This window comes from Arachis hypogaea, chromosome 16, assembly GCF_003086295.3.
Source record: "Arachis hypogaea cultivar Tifrunner chromosome 16, arahy.Tifrunner.gnm2.J5K5, whole genome shotgun sequence".
Classification (NCBI taxonomy): Eukaryota; Viridiplantae; Streptophyta; class Magnoliopsida; order Fabales; family Fabaceae; genus Arachis; species Arachis hypogaea.
Window position 1 is genome coordinate 64380583 of NC_092051.1, and position 20931 is coordinate 64401513.

The 20931-nt window shown below is 38.8% G+C and overlaps 1 non-coding gene across 1 annotated transcript; it reads right to left on the reverse strand.

Moving 5' to 3' along the window:
• Positions 1-9078: 9078 nt before the first annotated feature.
• Positions 9079-9186, reverse strand: LOC112761136 (small nucleolar RNA R71). The gene has a single exon (XR_003181545.1). It is a non-coding gene; the product is annotated as a small nucleolar RNA R71 (small nucleolar RNA).
• Between the last annotated feature and the right edge of the window lie 11745 nt (positions 9187-20931).

The following is a 20931-nucleotide window of genomic DNA, read 5'->3' on the forward strand; positions in this document are numbered from 1 at the left end:
GAGACAAGGATGGCTAACATAAATATGGAAGAACAATTGAGCATCAGTGGATAGGAGGGCCTAAAGGAATAAAATCCTGGCCTAAGCGGCTAAACCAAGCTATCCCTAACCATGTGCTTATGGCGTGAAGGTGTCAAGTGAAAACTTGAGACTGAGCGGTTAAAGTCAAGGTCCAAAGAAAAAAGAAGAGTGTGCTTAAGAACCCTGGATACCTCTAATTGGGGACTCTAGCAAAGATGAGTCACAATCTGAAAAAGGTTCACCCAGTTATGTGTCTGTGGCATTTATGTATCCGGTGGTAATACTAGAAAACAAAGTGCTTAGGGCCACGGCCAAGACTCATAAAGTAGCTGTGTTCAAGAATCAACATACTAAACTAGGAGAATCAATAACACTATCTGAATTCTAAGTTCCTATAGATGCCAATCATTCTGAACTTCAAAGGATAAAGTGAGATGCCAAAACTATTCAAGAGGCAAAAAGCTGCAAGTCCCGCTCATCTGATTGGAGCTAAGTTTCATTGATATTTTGGAATTAATAGTATATTCTCTTCTTTTTATCCTATTTGATTTTTAGTTGCTTGGGGACAAGCGACAATTTAAGTTTGGTGTTGTGATGAGCGGATAATTTATACGCTTTTTGGCATTATTTTTACATAGTTTTTAGTATGATTTAGTTAGTTTTTAGTATATTTTTATTAGTTTTTAAAAAAAAATCACATTTCTGGACTTTACTATGAGTTTGTGTGTTTTTCGGTGATTTCAGGTATTTTCTGACTGAAATTGAGGGACTTGAGCAAAAACCAGATTCAGAGGTTGAAGAAGGACTACAGATGCTGTTGGATTCTGACCTCCTTGCACTCAAAGTGGATTTTATGGAGCTACAGAACTTCGAATGGCGCGGTTTTAATTGCGTTAGAAAGTAGACATCCAGGGCTTTCCAGCAATATATAATAATCCATACTTTGCCCGAGTTTAGAGGACATAAACTAGCGTTCAACGCCAGTTCCATGTTGCATTATGGAGTTAAACGCCAGAGACATGTTGCAAAGTGGAGTTAAACGCCAAAAACAAGTTACAAACTGGCGTTCAACTCCAAGAGAAGCCTCTACACGTGTAAAGCTCAATGCTCAGCCCAAGCACACACCAAGTGGGCCCCAGAAGTGGATTTCTACATCATTTACTCATTTTTGTAAACCCTAGTAACTAGTCTGATATAAATAGGACCTTTTACTATTGTATTAGACATCTTTGATTAGTTTTATGCTATCTTAGACCTTTATGGGGGCTAGCCACTCAGCCATGCCTGGACCTTGTTCTTATGTATTTTCAACGGTAGAGTTTCTACACACCATAGATTAAGGTGTGGAGCTCTGCTGTTCCTCATGAATTAATACAAAGTACTATTGTTTTTCTATTCAATTCAAGATTATTCCAATTCTAAGATATTCATTCGCACTTCAATATGAATGTGATGATCGTGACAGTCATCATCATTCCCAACCTATGAACGCGTGTCTGACAACCACTTCCGTTCTACCTTAGATTAAATGAATATCTCTGGGATTCCTTAATCAGAGTCTTCGTGGTATAAGTTAGAATCCATGGACGGCCATTCTTGAGATCCGGAAAGTCTAAACCTTGTTTGTGGTATTCTGAGTAGGATCTGGGAAGGGATGGCTGTGACGAGCTTCAAACTCGCGAGTGCTGGGCATAGTGACAGACGCAAAAGGATCAATGGATCCTATTCCAGTATAATCGAGAACCGACAGATGATTAGCCATGCAATGACAGCGCATTGGACCATTTTCACTGAGAGGACAGGATGTAGCCATTGACAACGGTGACGCCTAACATACAGCTTGCCATAGAGAGGAGTATGAATGATTGGATGAAGACAATAGGAAAGCAGAGGTTCAGGAGGAACAAGCATCTTCATACGCTTATCTGAAACTCTCACCAATGAATTACATAAGTATCTCTATCTTTAATTTACATTTTATTTATATTTTAATTATATTTTAATTATCAAAGATCCATAACCATATGAATCTGCCTGAATGAGATTTGCAAGATGACCATAGCTTGCTTCAAGCCGATAATCTCCGTGGGATCGACCCTTACTCACGTAAGGTTTATTACTTGGACGACCCAGTACACTTGCTGGTTAGTTGTGTGAAGTTATGACAAAGAACTAAGATTATGAACGTGCGTATTAAGTTTTTAGCGCCGTTACCAAGGAATGAACCGTCATGATTTTTGCGCACCAATTAACCGTCTGAGAGATGTATAACCATAACTGTTGGCTCGTGCTTTTCTTCCAGGTACTCACACGAACCCAAGTAAACGCGGGTGTTTGTCAGGCACGTTCATCTTAATGTGATGAATAGAGCTAATTTTTCAGATTATCCTGCTCATGACGATGAAGATCAGGATATACATCTTAGAGATGGATCAAACACAGATCGAGGAAGAAACAGTAATACTTTTATTAATTTATAGGACTCAGCAGGGCTCCTCCCCTAATCCTAGGAGGTTTAGAAATGAATACTAAGGTAAATTACAATGATAAACATGTATGATGGTGAAAAGTGATGATCAAAAGTTCTGAATAACATGAATTAAATCCCTTAAGCACTAAACTAATGACTAGTAAGGGTACAATAGTATTTTTAGTGCTAAAATCCACTTCTGGGGCTCACTTGGTGAGTGTTTGGGCTGAGATTTAATGAGATCCACGTGCTATGAGGTCTTTGGAAATGGAACACCAGCTGGGGGGTCATCTCTGGGCGTTTGGACATTGAGCTCTGCTTCCTTGGGCGCTGGGTGCCAAAAAAGGGCAGGAAGCTGGCGTTGGATGCCAGTTTTGGGCCTTCTATTCCGAAACAATGTATAGACTATTATAAATTGGTAGAAAGCTCTGGAAGTCAGCATTCTATAGCCGTTGAGAACATTCCATTTGAACTTTTGTAGCTCCAGAAAATCTGTTCCGAGTGCAAAGAGGTTAGATCTGGACAACATCTGTAGTGCTTTCTCTATCTCTGGATCAGACTTCTGCTCCAGCTCCTCAAATTCAGCCAGAAAACACCTGAAATGGTGCAAAAACACACAAACTCAAAGTGGAATAAAAAAATGTGAATTTAACACTAAAACCTGTAAAAACTTAATGAAAACTAAGAAAAACCTATTAAAAACTATATGAAAACTATGCCAAAAAGTGTATAAAATATCTGCTCATCACAATACCAAACTTAAACTGTTGCTTGTTCTTAAGCAACTAAAAATAAAATAGGATGAAAAGAAGATTAGGATGGAATAAATTTTTGAGTTTCCAATGAAGCTCAGTCAATTAGATGAGCGGGACTTAGTAGCTTTTTATTTTTGAATAGTCTTGGCATCTCACTATCCATTGAAGGTCAGAATGGCTGGCATCTTTAGGAACTCAGAATTCAGATGATATTATTGATTCTGCTAGTTCAGCTCTTTTTGATTCTTAAACACAGCTTTCAGAGTCTTGGCCGTGACCCTAAGCACCTTGCTTTTCAGTATTACCACCAGATACGATAATGCCACAGACACTTTAACTGGGTGAACCTTTTCAGATTATGACTCAGCTTTTCTAGAGTCCCCAGATAGAGGTGTCCAGAGTTCTTAAACACACTCTTTTTGCTTTGGACCACGACTTTAACCGCTCAGTCTCAAGCTTTTCACTTGACACCTTCACGCCACAAGCACATGGCTAGGGACAGCTTAGTTTAGCCGCTTAGGCTAGGATTTTATTCCTTTGGGCCCTCCTATCCACTGATGCTCAAAGCCTTGGGTCCTTTTACCCTTGCCTTTTGGTTTAAAGGGTTACTGGCTTTTTCAATCTGCCCTCCTTTTCTTGCATTTTTGGGCAGTAATGGATTTTTCTGCTTTTTTTTCTTTTTTTCTTTCTTTTTTCTCCATTTTCTTTCTATATATATATATATATATATATATATATATATATATATATATATTTTTTTTTTTTTGTTTTTTTTTCTTTTGCAACATACTTTTTCTTTTGCTTTTTGCTGCTTCTTCTTGCTTCAAGAATCAATTTTTAGATTTTTTAGATTATCAATAATATTTTTTTCTTTTTCCTTATTCTTTCAAGAGACAGCATCATAAAATTCAACTTCAAATATGCACTATTTATTCCTTCATTCAGAAAACTAAAGCAATGTAACCCAATCAAATTAATGTAACTATTCCTTATTGGAAAGCTCAAAAAAATCTATGCATCTTTAATTTATTTCTTCTAAAAAAATCTACTATTTTATTCATGTTTAATGATGATAAGAGGAATAATTTATAGCTAATTGGAAAAACAAAAATAAATTAATTATTATTAATGCTTACAAAATCCTAAAAGTTAAAAGACATAAAAAAATTAAACTAAAAATAAAACTTAATTATTACTAGTGAGCATAAAACTCTAAATTAGGATGGAAATATATGAGACAGAAAAACAGGAATTAGAATAACCACAAAGTTGAAACTTAACAACCTTCAGCTTGGGGGATGTTGGTTTCTTCAGGCTGTAGGGCGCAAGGCTCTTCATCTTGAGGGGCGCATGGTTCTTCAGCTTGGGGGGCCCTGGGCTTTTCAGGAGAGAGCTTCTAGTGCTTCAGCTCCTCAAGCTCACGCCCTTGCTTCTTCTGCTCTTTGATCAGTTTGTAAATCATGCTAGTCTGATCTCTCTGTAGGTGAATTATAGATGCCTTCAGCTGTTCCCAGTATTCCATTAGAGGGATCTCTTGGGACTATTTGGGTTCCTTCTTCTTTAGGTTATCATCTTCTATCTTGAAGCTCTCCATCATCTGCTTGGTGATTGGATTTTTCACAGGAATAAAATTATCCACTTGGATTAGAACCGTAGCATCTTGGCATAGGTGGAAGATGAGATTTGGATAAGACAGCATGGCCTTAGTGGAATCTTTGTTTGATAGCTGATGAGCAGATAATTTATACGCTTTTCGGCATTGTTTTTAGTATGTTTTTAGTAGAATCTAGTTACTTTTAGGGATGTTTTCATTAGTTTTTATGTTAAATTCACATTTCTGGACTTTACTATGAGTTTGTGTGTTTTTCTGTGATTTCAGATATTTTCTGGCTGAAATTGAGGGACTTGAGCAAAAATCAGATTCAGAGGTTGAAGAAGGACTGCTGATGCTGTTGGATTCTGACCTCCCTGCACTCAAAGTGGCTTTTCTGGAGCTACAGAACTCAAAATGGTGCGTTTCCAATTGCGTTGGAAAGTAGACATCCAGGGCTTTCCAGCAATATATAATAGTCCATACTTTGGCCGAGTTTAGAAGATGTAAAAGGGCGTTGAACGCCAGTTCTACGGTATTGTCTGGAGTTAAACGCCAGAAACACGTCACAAGCCAGAGTTGAACGCCAAAAATATGTTACAAACTGGCGTTCAGGATTGACCTCTACACGTGTAACATTCAAGCTCAGCCCAAGCACACACCAAGTGGGCCCCGGAAGTGGATTTATGCATCAATTACTTACTTCTGTAAACCCTAGTAACTAGTTTATTATAAATAGGACTTTTTACTATTGTATTAGAGATCATCTTTGATCAGTTTTATGCTATCTTAGACATTCATGGGGGCTGGCCATTCGGCCATGCCTGAACCATTATCACTTATGTATTTTCATATGGTAGAGTTTCTGTACTCCATAGATTAAGGTGTGGAGCTCTGCTGTTCCTCAAAGATTAATGCAAAGTACTACTGTTTTTCTATTCAATTCAACTTATTCCGCTTTTAAAATATTCATTCGCACTTCAACCTGAATGTGATGAACGTGACAATCATCATCATTCCCTATGAACGCGTGCCTGACAACCACTTCCGTTCTACCTTAGATTGAATGAGTATCTCTTGGATCTCTTAATCAGAATCTTCGTGGTATAAGCTAGATTGATGGCGGCATTCATGAGAGTCCGGAAAGTCTAAACCTTGTCTGTGGTATTCCGAGTAGGACTCTGGGATTGAATGACTGTGACGAACGTCAAACTCACGAGTGCTGGGCGTAGTGACAGACGCAAAAGGAGGGTTAATCCTATTCCAGTATGATCGAGAACCTCAGATGAGCTGTGACAGAGCATGTGGACCATTTTCACAAGAGGATAGGATGTAGCCATTGACAAGGGTGATGCCTCCAGACGATTAGCCATGCAGTGACAGCGCATCGGACCATTTTCCAGAGTGGATTAAAAGTAGCCATTGACAACGGTGATGTCCTTACATAAAGCCAGCCGTAGAAAGGAGTAAGACTGATTGGATGAAGATAGTGGGAAAGCAGAGATTCAGAGGAACGAAAGCATCTCTATACGCTTATCTGAAATTTTCACCAATGAATTACATAAGTGTTTCTATCCTTATTTTATGTTTACTTATTATTTAATTTCGAAAACTCCATAACCTTTTGATATCCGCCTGACTGAGATTTACAAGGTGACCATAGCTTGCTTCATACCAACAATCTCCGTGGGATCGACCCTTACTCACGTAAGGTTTATTACTTGGATGACCCAGTGCACTTGCTGGTTAGTTGTATCGAAGTTGTGAATGAAAAACGATTTATTAAGATGTGCGTACAGAGTTTCTGGCACCGTTGCCTGAGATCACAATTTCGTGCACCAAGTTTTTGGCGCCGTTGCCAGGGATTGTTCGAGTTTAGACAACTGACGGTTCATCTTGTTACTCAGATTAGGTAATTTTCTTTTTGTTTTATTTTCAAAAAAATTTTTCAAAAACCTTTCAAAAATTTCTCATCTGTTTTTGAAAAAAAAAATTTAAAATAAATGTTTTCAAAAATATATTTTTCTTCAGAATTTTTAAGAATGAATTCTAGAGTTTCATGAAGCATGTTGAAGCCTGGCTGGCTGTAAAGCCATGTCTAATTCTTTTGGATAGGGGCTTCCAACCATCAGCATAGAGGCAAGTTAATTGGGATGTCAGCCGTGGCATGTCTGAGTTACATACTAAAGCTTGGCTGGCTATTAAGCCATGCCTAACCCTCGGATTGGAGCTTTAGACTAAGAATACATGATTCCTGGAATTCATATAAAAAAATTTTGAAATCCTTATTTTCTTTTTCCTATATGTTTTTTCAAAAAAAATATACAAAAATCCAAAAAAATAAAAAAATTCATAAAAATAAAAAATATTTCATGTTTCTTGTTTGAGTCTTGAGTCAAGTTGAAAGTTTGGTGTCAATTGCATATTCATCTTGCATTTTTTGAAAAATTCATGCATTCATAGTGTTCTTCATGATCTTCAAGTTGTTCTTGGTAAGTCTTCTTGTTTGATCTTGATGTTTTCATGTTTTCTGTCTTTTCTTGTTTTTCATATGCATTCTTGCATTCATAGTGTCTAAACATGAAAAATTTTTAAGTTTGGTGTCTTGCATGTTTTCTTTGCATTAAAAATTTTTCAAAAATATTTTCTTGATGTTCATCTTGACATTCAAAGTGTTCTTGGTGTTCATCTTGACATTCATAGTGTTCTTGCATTCATCACATACTTTGATCCAAAATTTTCATGCATTGAATCTTTTTCATGTTTTTCCCTCTCATCATTAAAAATTCAAAAATAAAAAAAAATATCTTTCCCTTTTTCACTCATAAATTTCGAAAATTTGAGTTGACTTTTTCAAAACTTTTTAAAATCTAGTTGTTTTTATGAGTTAATTCAAATTTTCAATTTAAAAATCTTATCTTTTTCAAAATCTTTTTCAAAAATCAAATCTTTTTCAATTTTCTTATTTATTTTCGAAAATTTTAAAAATTTTTTTCAAAAATCTTTTTCTTATCTTTATCTCCTAATTTTCGAAAATAACATCATCAATTAATGTTTTGATTCAAAAATTTCAAGTTTGTTACTTACTTGTTAAGAAAGATTCAAACTTTAAGTTCTAGAATCATATTTTGTGATTTCTTGGGAATCAAGTCATTAATTGTGATTTTAAAAAAATCAAATCTTTTTCAAAACTAATTTCAACCATATCTTTTCAAAAATATCTCTTTATCTTATCTGTTTCAAAATTTGATTTTAAAATATCCTTTCTAACTTCTTATCTTCTTATCTTTTCAAAATTGATTTTCAAATTTGTTTCAACTAACTAACTAACTTTTTGTTTGTTTCTTATCTTTTTCAAAACTACCTAGCTAACTCTCTCTCTCTAATTTTCGAAAATATCTTCCCTCTTTTTCAAAATTTCTTTTTAATTTTTGATTTTAATTCTCGAAAATTACTAACCTTTTTCAAAAACTATTTTCGAAAATCACTAACTCTTTTTCAAAAATTATTTTAAAAAATTCTCTCTCTTTCTTATCTCCTTCTATTTATTTATTCATCTACTAACACTTCATCTAACCCAAATTTGAACCCCCTCTACCATCTGTGTTCGAATTTTTTCTTCTTCTTTTCTTCTACTGACACAGGGACCTCTATACTGTGGTAAAAAGGACCCCTATTATTATTATTTTTCTGTCCCTCTTTTTCATATGAGCAGGAGCAAGGACAAGAATATTCTTGTTGAAGCAGATCCAGAACCTGAAAGGACTCTGAAGAGGAAACTAAGAGAAGCTAAATTACAACAATCCAGCAAGCACCTTTCAGAAATTTTCGAACAGGAAGAGGAGATGGCAACCGAAAATAATAATAATGCAAGGAGGATGCTTGGTGACTTTACTGCACCTAATTCCAATTTACATGGAAGAAGCATCTCCGTTCCTGCCATTGGAGCAAACAATTTTGAGCTGAAACCTCAATTAGTTTCTCTGATGCAGTAGAACTGCAAGTTTCATGGACTTCCATCTGAAGATCCTTTTCAATTCTTAACTGAATTCTTGCAGATCTATGATACTGTTAAGACTAATGGAGTAGATCCTGAAGTCTACAGGCTCATGCTTTTCCCTTTTGCTGTGAGAGAAAGAGCTAGAATATGGTTGGACTCTCAACCTAAGGATAGCCTGAACTCTTGGGATAAGCTGGTCAAGGCTTTCTTAGCTAAGTTCTTTCCTCCTCAAAAGCTGAGTAAGCTTAGAGTGGATGTTCAGACATTCAGACAGAAAGAAGGTGAATCCCTCTATGAAGCTTGGGAGAGATACAAAGAACTGACCAAAAAGTATCCTTCTGACATGCTTTCAGAATGGACCATCCTGGACATATTCTATGATGGTCTGTCTGAATTAGCTAAAATGTCATTGGATACCTCTGCAGGTGGATCCATTCACCTAAAGAAAATGCCTGCAGAAGCTCAAGAACTTATTGACATGGTTGCTAATAACCAGTTCATGTACACTTCTGAGAGGAATCCTGTGAGTAATCGGACGCCTATGAAGAAGGGAGTTCTTGAAATTGATACTCTGAATGCCATATTGGCTCAGAATAAAATATTGACTTAGCTAGTCAATATGATTTCTCAGAGTCTGAATGGAATGCAAGCTGCATCCAACAGTACTCAAGAGACATCTTCTGAAGAAGAAGCTTATGATCTTGAAAACCCTGCAATAGCAGAGGTGAATTACATGGGTGAACCTTATGGAAACACCTATAATCCTTCATGGAGAAATCACCCAAATCTCTCATGGAAGGATCAACAAAAGCCTCAACAAGGCTTTAATAATGGTGGAAGAAATAGGTTTAACAATAGTAAACCTTTTCCATCATCCACTCAGCAACAGACAGAGAACTCTGAACAAAATACCTCTAATTTAGCAAACATAGTCTCTGATCTATCTAAGGCCACTGTAAGTTTCATGAATGAAACAAGGTCCTCCATTAGAAATTTGGAGGCACAAGTGGGCCAGCTAAGTAAAAGGATCACTGAAATCCCTCCTAGTACTCTCCCAAGCAATACAGAAGAAAATCCAAAAGGAGAGTGCAAGGCCATTGACATAGTCAACACGGCCGAACCTGGAGAGGAAGGGGAGGACGTAAATTCCAGTGAGGAAGACCTCCTGGGATGTCCAGTGATCAATAAGGAGTTTCCCTTTGAGGAACCAAAGAAATCTGAGACTCATCTAGAGACCATAGAGATTCCATTGAACCTTCTTATGCCCTTCATGAGCTCTGATGAGTATTCATCTTCTGAAGAGAATGAGGATGTTACTGAAGAGCAAGTTACCAAGTACCTTGGTGCAATCATGAAGCTGAATGGCAAATTATTTGGTATTGAGACTTGGGAAGATGAACCTCCCTTGTTCACCAATGAACAAAATGCATTGGATCAACTGAGATTGCCTCAGAAGAAACAGGATCCTGGAAAGTTCCTGATACCTTGTACCATAGGCACCATGACCTTTGAGAAGGCTCTATGTGACCTTGGGTCAGGGATAAACCTCATGCCCCTCTCTGTAATAGAGAAACTAGGAATCTTTGGGGTGCAAGCTGCTAAAATCTCATTAGAGATGGCAGACAATTCAAGAAAATAGGCTTATGGACAAGTAGAGGACGTGTTAGTAAAGGTTGAAGGCCTTTACATCCCTGCTGATTTCATAGTCCTAGATACTGGGAAGGATGAGGATGAATCCATCATTCTTGGAAGACCCTTCCTAGCCACAGCAAGAGCTGTGATTGATGTTAACAGAGGTGAACTAGTCCTTCAATTGAATGAGGACTCCCTTGAGTTTAAAACTCAAGGACATCCTTCTGTAAACATGAAAAAGAGGCACAGTAAGCTTCTCTCAAAATAGAGTCAACTAGAGCCCCACAGTCAAACTCTAAGTTTGGTATTGGGAGGCCACAACCAAACTCTAAGTTTGATGTTGAACTCCCATATCCAAACTCTAAGTTTGGTGTTGGGAAGTCTCAACAATGCTCTGAACATCTGTGAGGCTCCATGAGAGCCCACTGTCAAGCTATTAACATTAAAGAAGCACTTGTTGGGAGGCAACCCAATTTTTATTTATCTAATTTTATTTTTCTTGTTCTTTCATGTTTTATTAGGTTCATGATCATGTGGAGTCACAAAATAAATATAAAAATTGAAAACAGAATCAAAAACAGCAGAAGAAAAATCACACCCTGGAGGAAGACCTTACTGGCGTTTAAACGCCAGTAAAAAGTATCTGGCTGGCGTTCAACGCCAGAACAGAGCATGGTTCTAGCGCTGAATGCCCAAAATGGGCAGCATTTGGGCGTTTGAACGCCAGAATTGCACCCTGGAGAAGAGCTGGCACTGAACGCCCCGAACAAGCATGGTTCTGGCGTTCAACGCCAGAAATGGGCAACAATTGGGCGTTCAACGCCCAGAACAAGCACCAATCTGGCGCTGAACGCCTAGAGTTGCAAGCAAGGGCATTTTGCATGCCTAATTTGGTGCAAGGTTGTAAATCCTTGAACACCTCAGGATCTATGGACCCCACAGGATCCCCACCTACCTCCACTCACTTCTTCTCACCCCTCTTTCACACAATCCCATAACACTCTTCCCCAAAACTCTTTACCAATCACCTCAATCTCTCTTCCCTATCACCACTTCACCACTCACATCATCCACTCTTCCCCATAAACCTACCTCATAAACTCCACCTACCTTCAAAATTCAAAATCAATTTTCCACCCAAAACCCACCCTTATGGCCGAACCTTACCCCCCTCCCTTCCCTATATAAAGCCCTCCATTCTTCTTCATTTTCACACAACACAACCCTCTCCTCCCCTTCTTGACCGAATACACCCCTCCCCCTTCTCCTCCATATTTTCTTCTTCTTCTTCATCTATTCTTTCTTCTCTTGCTCGAGGGCGAGCAATATTCTAATTTTGGTGTGGTAAAAGCATAAGCTTTTTGTTTTTCCATTACCATTGATGGCACCCAAGACCGGAGAATCCTCTAGAAAAGGAAAAGGGTAGACAAAAGCTTCCACCTCCGAGTTATGGGAGATGGAAAGATTCATCTCCAATGCTCATCAAGACCACTTCTATGATGTTGTGGTCAAGAAGAAGGTGATCCCCGAGGTCCCTTTCAAGCTCAAGGTGAATGAGTATCCAGAGATCCGACATGAAATCCAAAGAAGAGGTTGGGAAGTTCTAACAAACCCCATCCAACAGGTCGGCATCCTAATGGTTCAAGAGTTTTATGCCAATGCATGGATCACTAGGAACCATGATCAAAGTATGAACCCAAACCCAAAGAATTATATTACAATGGTTCGGGGGAAATACTTAGATTTTAGTCCGAAAAATGTGAGGTTGGCGTTTAACTTGCCTATGATGCAAGGAGATGCACGCCTCTACACTAGAAGGGTCAACTTTAATCAAAGGTTGGACCAAGTCCTCATGGACATATGTGTGGAAGGAGCTCAATGGAAGATTGACTCCAAAGGCAAGCCGGTTCAATTAAGAAGACTAGACTCAAGCCTGTGGCTAGAGGATGGTTGGAGTTCATCCAACGCTCCATCATCCCCACTAGCAACCGATCTGAAGTTACTGTGGATCGGGCCATCATGATTCATAGCATCATGATTGGAGAGGAAGTAGAAGTTCATGAAGTCATCTCCCTTGAATTCTACAAAATAGCCGAAAAGCCCTCTCCTGGGGCAAGGCTAGCTTTTCCTCATCTTATTTGCCATCTATGTTACTCAGCTGGAGATTTTATAGAAAGAGACATTCCCATTGAGGAAGAGAAGCCCATCACTAAGAAAAGGTTGGAGCAAGCAAGAGAGCCCATTCATGAATCTCAAGAGACGCATGAAGCTCATCACCATGAGATCCCGAAGATGCCTCAAATGCATTTTCCTCCACAAAACTATTGGGAGCAAATCAACACCTCCCTAGGAGAATTAAGCTCCAACATGGGACAACTAAGGGTGGAACATCAAGAGCACTCCATCATCCTTCATGAAATAAGAGAAGATCAAAAAGCAATGAGGGAGAAGCAACAAAGACAAGGAAGAGACATAGAAGAGCTCAAGGACATCATTGGCTCCTCAAGAAGGAAACGCCACCATCACTAAGGTGGACTCATTCCTTGTTCTTACATTCTCTGTTTTTCGTTTTCTCTATGTTAAGTGCTTATCCATGTTTGTGTCTTCATTACATGATCATTAGTATTTAGTAACTTTGTCTTAAAGTTATGAATGTCCTATGAATCCATCACCTCTCTTAAATGAAAACTGTTTTAATTCAAAAGAACAAGAAGTACATGAGTTTCAAATTTATCCTTGAACTTAGTTTAATTATGTTGATGTGGTGACAATGCTTCTTGTTTTCTGAATGAATGCTTAAACAGTGCATATGTCTTTTGAAGTTGTTGTTTAAGAATGTTAAATATGTTGGCTCTTGAAAGAATGATGATAAGGAGACATGTTATTTGATAATCTAAAAAATCATAAAAATGATTCTTGAAGCAAGAAAAAGCAGCAAAGAACAAAGCTTGCAGAAAAAATTAGCGAAAAAAAGAGAAAAAGCAAGCAGAAAAAGCCAAAAGCTCTTAAAACCAAGAGGCAAGAGCAAAAAGCCAATAACCCTTAAAACCAAAAGGTAAGGGTAAATAAAAAGGATCCCAAGGCTTTGAGCATCAGTGGATAGGAGGGCCTAAAGGAATAAAATCCTGGCCTAAGCGGCTAAACCAAGTTGTCCCTAACCATGTGCTTGTGGCGTGAAGGTGTCAAGTGAAAACTTAAGACTGAGCGGTTAAAGTCAAGGTCCAAAGCAAAAACAGAGTGTTCTTAAGAACCCTGGACACCTCTAATTGGGGACTTTAGCAAAGCTGAGTCACAATCTAAAAAGGTTCACCCAGTTATGTGTCTGTGGCATTTATGTATCCGGTGGTAATACTGGAAAACAAAGTGCTTAGGGCCACGGCCAAGACTCATAAAATAGCTGTGTTCAAAAATCATCATACTGAACTAGGATAATCAATAACACTATCTGAACTCTGAGTTCCTATAGATGCCAATCATTCTGAACTTCAATGGATAAAGTGAGATGCCAAAACTATTCAAGAGGCAAAAAGCTACAAGTCCCGCTCATTTAATTGGAGCTATGTTTCATTGATAGTTTGGAATTTATAGTATATTCTCTTCTTTTTATCCTATTTGATTTTCAGTTTCTTGGGGACAAGCAACAATTTAAGTTTGGTGTTGTGATGAGCGGATAATTTATACGCTTTTTGGCATTGTTTTTAGTATATTTTTAGTAGAATCTAGTTACTTTTAGGGATGTTTTCATTAGTTTTTATGTTAAATTCACATTTCTGGACTTTACTATGAGTTTGTGTGTTTTTCTATGATTTCAGGTATTTTCTGGCTGAAATTGAGGGACTTGAGCAAAAATCAGATTCAGAGGTTGAAGAAGAACTGCTGATGCTGTTGGATTCTGACCTCCCTGCACTCAAAGTGGATTTTCTGGAGCTACAGAACTTAAAATGGGGCGCTTCCAATTGCGTTGGAAAGTAGACATCTAGGGATTTCCAGAAATATATAATAGTCCATACTTTGGCTGAGTTTAGATGACGTAAAAGAGCGTTGAACGCCAGTTCTATGCTTCTGTCTGGAGTTAAACGCTAGAAACACGTCACAAGCCAGAGTTGAACGCCAGAAATACGTTACAAACTGGCGTTAAACTCCAAGATTGACCTCTACACGTGTAACATTCAAGCTCAGCCCAAGCACACACCAAGTGGGCCCCGGAAGTGGATTTATGCATCAATTACTTACTTCTGTAAACCCTAGTAACTAGTTTATTATAAATAGGACTTTTTACTATTGTATTAGAGATCATCTTTGATCAGTTTTATGCTATCTTAGATTTTCATGGGGGCTGGCCATTGGGCCATGCTTGAACCATTATCACTTATGTATTTTCATACGGTAGAGTTTCTGCACTCCATAGATTAAGGTGTGGAGCTCTGCTGTTCCTCAAAGATTAATGCAAAGTACTACTGTTTTTCTATTCAATTCAACTTATTCCGCTTCTAAGATATTCATTCACACTTCAACCTGAATGTGATGAACGTGACAATCATCATCATTCCCTATGAACGCGTGCCTGACAACCACTTCTGTTCTACCTTAGATTGAATGAGTATCTCTTGGATCTCTTAATCAGAATCTTCGTGGTATAAGCTAGATTGATGGCGGCAGTCATGAGAGTCCGAAAAGTCTAAACCTTGTCTGTGGTATTCCGAGTAGGACTCTGGGATTGAATGACTGTGACGAACGTCAAACTCGCGAGTGCTGGGCGTAGTGACAGATGCAAAAGGAGGGTGAATCCTATTCCAGTATGATCGAGAACCTCAGATGATTAGCCGTGCTGTGACAGAGCATTTGGACCATTTTCACAAGAGGATAGGATGCAGCCATTGACAAGGGTGATGCCTCTAGACGATTAGCCATGCAGTGACAGTGCATCGGACCATTTTCCAGAGAGGATTAAAAGTAGCCATTGACAACGGTGATGTCCTTACATAAAGCCAGCCGTAGAAAGGAGTAAGACTGATTGGATGAAGACAGCGGGAAAGCAGAGATTCAGAGGAACGAAAGCATCTCTATACGCTTATCTGAAATTCTCACCAATGAATTACATAAGTGTTTCTATCCTTATTTTTTGTTTACTTATTATTTAATTTCGAAAACTCCATAACCTTTTGATATCCGCCTGACTGAGATTTACAAGGTGACCATAGCTTGCTTCATACCAACAATCTCCGTGGGATCGACCCTTACTCACGTAAGGTTTATTACTTGGACTACCCAGTGCACTTGCTGGTTAGTTGTATCGAAGTTGTGAATGAAAAACGATTTATTAAGACGTGCGTACAGAGTTTCTGGCGCCGTTGCCTGAGATCACAATTTCGTGCACCAATAGCTTATAAATCTCACGAGGGATTATTTGGTTGACTTCCACCTCATTCCCCATCATGATGCAGTGAATCATTACTGCTCTATCAATATTGACTTCAGAGCGGTTACTTGTGGGGAGTATAGAACGCCCAATGAAGTCTAGCTATCCTCTAGCAACAGGCTTGAGGTTTGCCCTTTTCAGCTGGCAGGGCTCCCCTTTGGTATTTTCAATCCATTGGGTTCCAGGTAGGCATATGTCCTATAGGACTTGATTCAGCTTTCGGTTGGCTACAACCCTCCTGTTGTACGACTCACGGTCATCCCTTTGCAGAGGTAGTTTGAAGACCTTCTCACCGTGTCTAGATGAAAGTATATGATCTTCCCTCTGACCATGGTACAAAAATTATGGATGGATGTTCCATCCTACTTTTGCTTATCTGTCATCCACAGATTTGCATAAAATTCCCGGACCATGTTGTATCTAACATTTAACTCAGGATCACATAGAATCTCCCAACCTCTCCTTCGAATCTATTCTTGGATCTATGGGTATTCTTCTTTTCTAAGGTCGAATCTTACTTCAGGGATTACTGGCCTTTTACTCGTTACCTTGTTATAATGTTCTTCATGTTGCTTGGTGAATAATCGAACAGGTTTAAAAATAACTGTTGAGTTGTCTTCTTTCTTATTCTTTGGGGCGTTCTTGCCACTTCTTGGAGCCATGGGATTGAATTCTTGATGAGAGAGCAGGGCTGCTGCCACACCAAACTTAAAAATTTGCTCGTCCTCGAGCAAAAGGGTAAGAAAGGAAGTAAACTAGAACACGGAGTAAAAGAAGAAATAGAAGAGAGAATTCAAATGAGAGGTGGTAAGTGAGGGAGAGAGGGCATGGCACACATATATATATAGAAGGGGGGAGGGATTTTCGAAAAATATGCATAAATAATAGATAAAGATTTTTGAAAAAGATTAAAATTTAAGTTATTAAATTTAGAAAAAAAAGATAAGATTTTGAAAAGATAGAAAAGACATTAAAGACAAGATATGGAACATGAAAAGGATTTGAATTTTTTTAAAAAAAAGATATGAATAAGATAAGAAAAGATTTTGAAACTAGTTTGAAAGTAAATTGTAAAAGTTATACCATTTTGAAAGGATTTAAAAAAATTTTTAAAAAAATGTTTTAATTTGAAAATTAAATTGAAAACAAAATATTTGAATAAGATTTAATTTAAAAATTAAAGAATTTTTGAAATTTAATTGGATGAAGATGAATTGAATCAAGATAAGATTGAAAAATTGAAGTTACCTCCCTGCTGCCATGCTGGCATTTAAACGCCCGCATTCTGGCGTTTAACGCCAGAGTAGTCCTCCTTGTGGGGCGTTAAACGCCCAGCCAGGGGCCTTGGCTGGGCATTTAATGCTAGGCTAATGCTCCCTTCAGGGCGTTAAACGCCCAGCCAGCGCCTTCTAGCTGGCGTTTAATGCCAGGCCTGCTGCCTCCATGGGCGTTTAAACGCTCATCACCCTACCCTTTCTAGCATTTAAATGCCAGAAGGCTCTTTACTCCAGGGTATTTTGTTTGCTATTCTACATCATTCTGTCTCTGTTTAAGCACTGTACAAGATCAATAACACGAAAAATAACTTAAAATATAATTAAAAACTAATTAAAAATAAAATTTATTAAAATAGAAACAACTAGAAATTCAATAAAGCATGAGTGATTATTGGGTTGCTTACCAACAAGCGCTTCTTTAATGTCTTTAGCTGGACTTCACTGTACTTAACTTAGTAGCAGTGTTGAGTCTCCTGGCTCTATATCTCCTTCAAGGTAATGCTTAACCCTTTGTCCATTGACATTGAACCTGGTTTCTTTACCTTCAAGTTCTATGTGTCCATAAGGTGATACCTTGGTAGCCACAAACGGTCCTATCCAACGAGATTTAAGTTTCCCAGGGAATAGTTTGAGTCTTGAGTTGAAGAGCAGGACTTTCTGTCCTGGTTCAAAGACTCTGGAGGCTAGCTTCCTGTCGTGCCACCACTTTGCCTTTTCCTTATAGATTTTTTCATTTTCAAATGCTTCTAAGTGGAATTCATCCAACTCATTTAGTTGAAGCAGCCGTTTCTCCCCTGCTGCTTTAGCATCAAGGTTGAGGAATCTAGTAGCCCAATAGGCTTTGTGTTCTAGTTCCACTGGCAAATGACAGGACTTCCCATATACTAACTGATATGGTGAAGTTCTAAGGGGGTTTTGAAATTTGTTTTGTATGCCGACAGGACATCATCAAGCTTTCTGGCCCAATCCTTTCTAGAGGAACTTACTGTCCTCTCTAGGCTTTGCTTTAGTTTTCTATTCGAGACTTCAGCTTACCCATTAGTTTGGGGATGATACGATGTTACTACTTTATGGCGAACTCCGTATCGGCTTAAGACATAATCCAGTTGTCTGTTGAAGAAATGAGTTCCTCCATCACTGATTAGTGTCCTAGGGACACCAAATCTATTGAAAATGTTCTGTTGGAGGAACTTCATTACAACTCTAGTGTCATTAGTGGGTGTTGCTATGGCTTCAACCCATTTAGACACATAATCTACCGCCACAAGGATGTAGATGTTTGAGTATGAAGGCAAGAATGGTCCCATGAAATCTATGTCCCATACGTCAAATAACTCAATCTCTAGGATTCCTTGTTGAGGCATGTTGTGACCATGACAAAGATTGCCAGCCCTCTGGCAACTATCATAGTTACGGACGAACTCTCTAGAATCTTTAAAGAGAGTACGCCAGTAAAAGCCACTTTGGAGTACCTTAGTGGCTGTCTGCTTACCTCCAAAGTGTCCTCCATAGTCAGAGCTATGGCAATGCCATAGAATTCTCTATGCCTCTTCTTCAGACACACAGCATCCAATTATTCTATCCGAGCATTTCTTAGAGAGATATGGCTCATCCTATAGGTAATATTTTGCATCATGCATGAGTTTCCCGGCTTGCTGCCTGGTAAACTCCTTGGGAATGAACCATGTAGCCCTATAGTTTGCAATGTCTGGAAACCAAAGTACTGTCCGGATGGCATATAGTTGCTCATCTGGAAAGGATTCGGATAAGTCAGTAAAGGGAGAAGAAGTCCCTGCTACTGGCTCAATCCGGGATAAGTGATTAGCCACCTGATTTTTTGTCCCTTTTCTGTCTCTAATTTCTATATCAAACTCTTGTAGGAGTAATACCAATCTTATAAGTCTAGGTTTAGAATCCTGCTTAGTGAGTAGATATTTCAGAGCAGCATGGTTAGTATAAATAATGACCTTAGATCCTACTAGGTAGGATCTGAACTTGTCAACGGCATAAACCACTACAAGTAGCTCCTTTTTTGTAGTAGTGTCATTTTTTTGCACATCATTTAATACGTGACTAGCATAGTAAATGACGTGCAGAAGCTTGTCATGTCTCTGACCTAGGACTGCGCCAATTGCATGATCACTTGCATCAGACATGAGCTCAAATGGCAAGTCCCAGTTGGGTGCAGAGATGATAGGAGCAGTGACAAGCTTGGCCTTCAGAGTTTCAAAGGCATGCAGGCATTCTTGGTCAAAGACGAATGGAACATCAGTGGCTAAGAGATTACACAGGGGTTTGGCAATTTTTGAAAAATTTTTTTGAACCGCCTGTAGAAGCCTACATGTCCTAGGAAGCTTCTCATTACCTTAACACTAGTAGGTGGAGGCAAGCATTCGATCACTTCCACCTTAGTTTGATCCACCTCTATCCCCTTATTTGAGATCCGATGTCCAAAAATAATACCTTCAGTTACCATGAAATGGCATTTCTCCCAGTTTAGAACTAGGTTTATTTCTTGGCATCTTTTCAGGACCAGGGTCAGATGATTAAGGCAGGAGTCAAATGAGTCTCCATAAACAGAGAAGTCATCCATGAATTCTTCAAGGAACTTCTCTACCATGTTAGAGAAGATGAACAACATACATCTCTGAAAGATGGCAGGTGCATTGCACAGGCCGAATGGCATTCGTCTATAGACAAACACACCTGAAGGACATGTGAATGTCATCTTCTCTTGATCCTTTGGATTTACTGCTATTTGATTGTACCCAGAATATCCATCCAGGAAGCAATAAAAAGCATGACCTACTAGTCTTTCCAGCATTTGATCAATGAAGGGTAAAGGAAAGTGATCTTTCCTGGTGGTGTCATTGAGTTTTCTATAATCAATGCACATGCGCCACCCTGTAACTGTCCTTTTTGGGATCAGCTCATTCTTTTCATTGTGAACCACTGTCATTCCTCCCTTCTTAGGAACAACCTGGATAGGGCTCACCCATGGGTTGTCAGAAATGGGATTAATAATCCCAGCCTCATAGATTTTAGTGACCTCCTTCTGTACTACTTCCTTCATAATTGGATTCAAACGCCTCTGTGGTTGTACCACTGGTTTGGCATTATCCTTCAGCAGGATTTTATGTATGCATCGTGTTGGGCTAATGCCCTTGAGGTCACTTATAATCCACCCAAGGACGGTCCTATGTGTTTTAAGCACTTGAATTAGTTCTCCTTCTTCCTGTGGCTCTAACGTAGAGCTTATGATTATAGGATAAGTATCTCCCTCTCCCAAAAATGCATATTTCAGGGAGGGGTAATGGTTTAAGCTCAGGCTTAGCAGGCTTCTCCTTTTCCTCAGAGGTTTCCATAGGTTCCTCTGAATCAGGCTGAGTATCATCAAGGATATCTTCTAGCCCTTCCTTGAAGCTTTCAGCCATATTGACTTCTTCCACCAGGGAATCAATGAAGTTAATGCTCATGCATTCCTCAGGAATGTCTGGATGCTGCATAGCTTTGACAGCATTCAGGACGAACTTTTCCTCATTGACTCTTAGGGTTACTTCCCTTTTTTTAACATCAATGAGGGTCCGTCCTGTAACTAAAAAAGGTCTTCCTAGGATAAGGGATGCACTCTTGTGCCCCTCCATGTCCAATACCACAAAGTCAGTGGAAAAGGCAAAGGGTCCAACCTTGACAATCATGTCTTCAACTACTGCTGATGGTATCTTAGTAGAACCATCAGCAGGTTGAAGGCACATGCGAGTTGGTT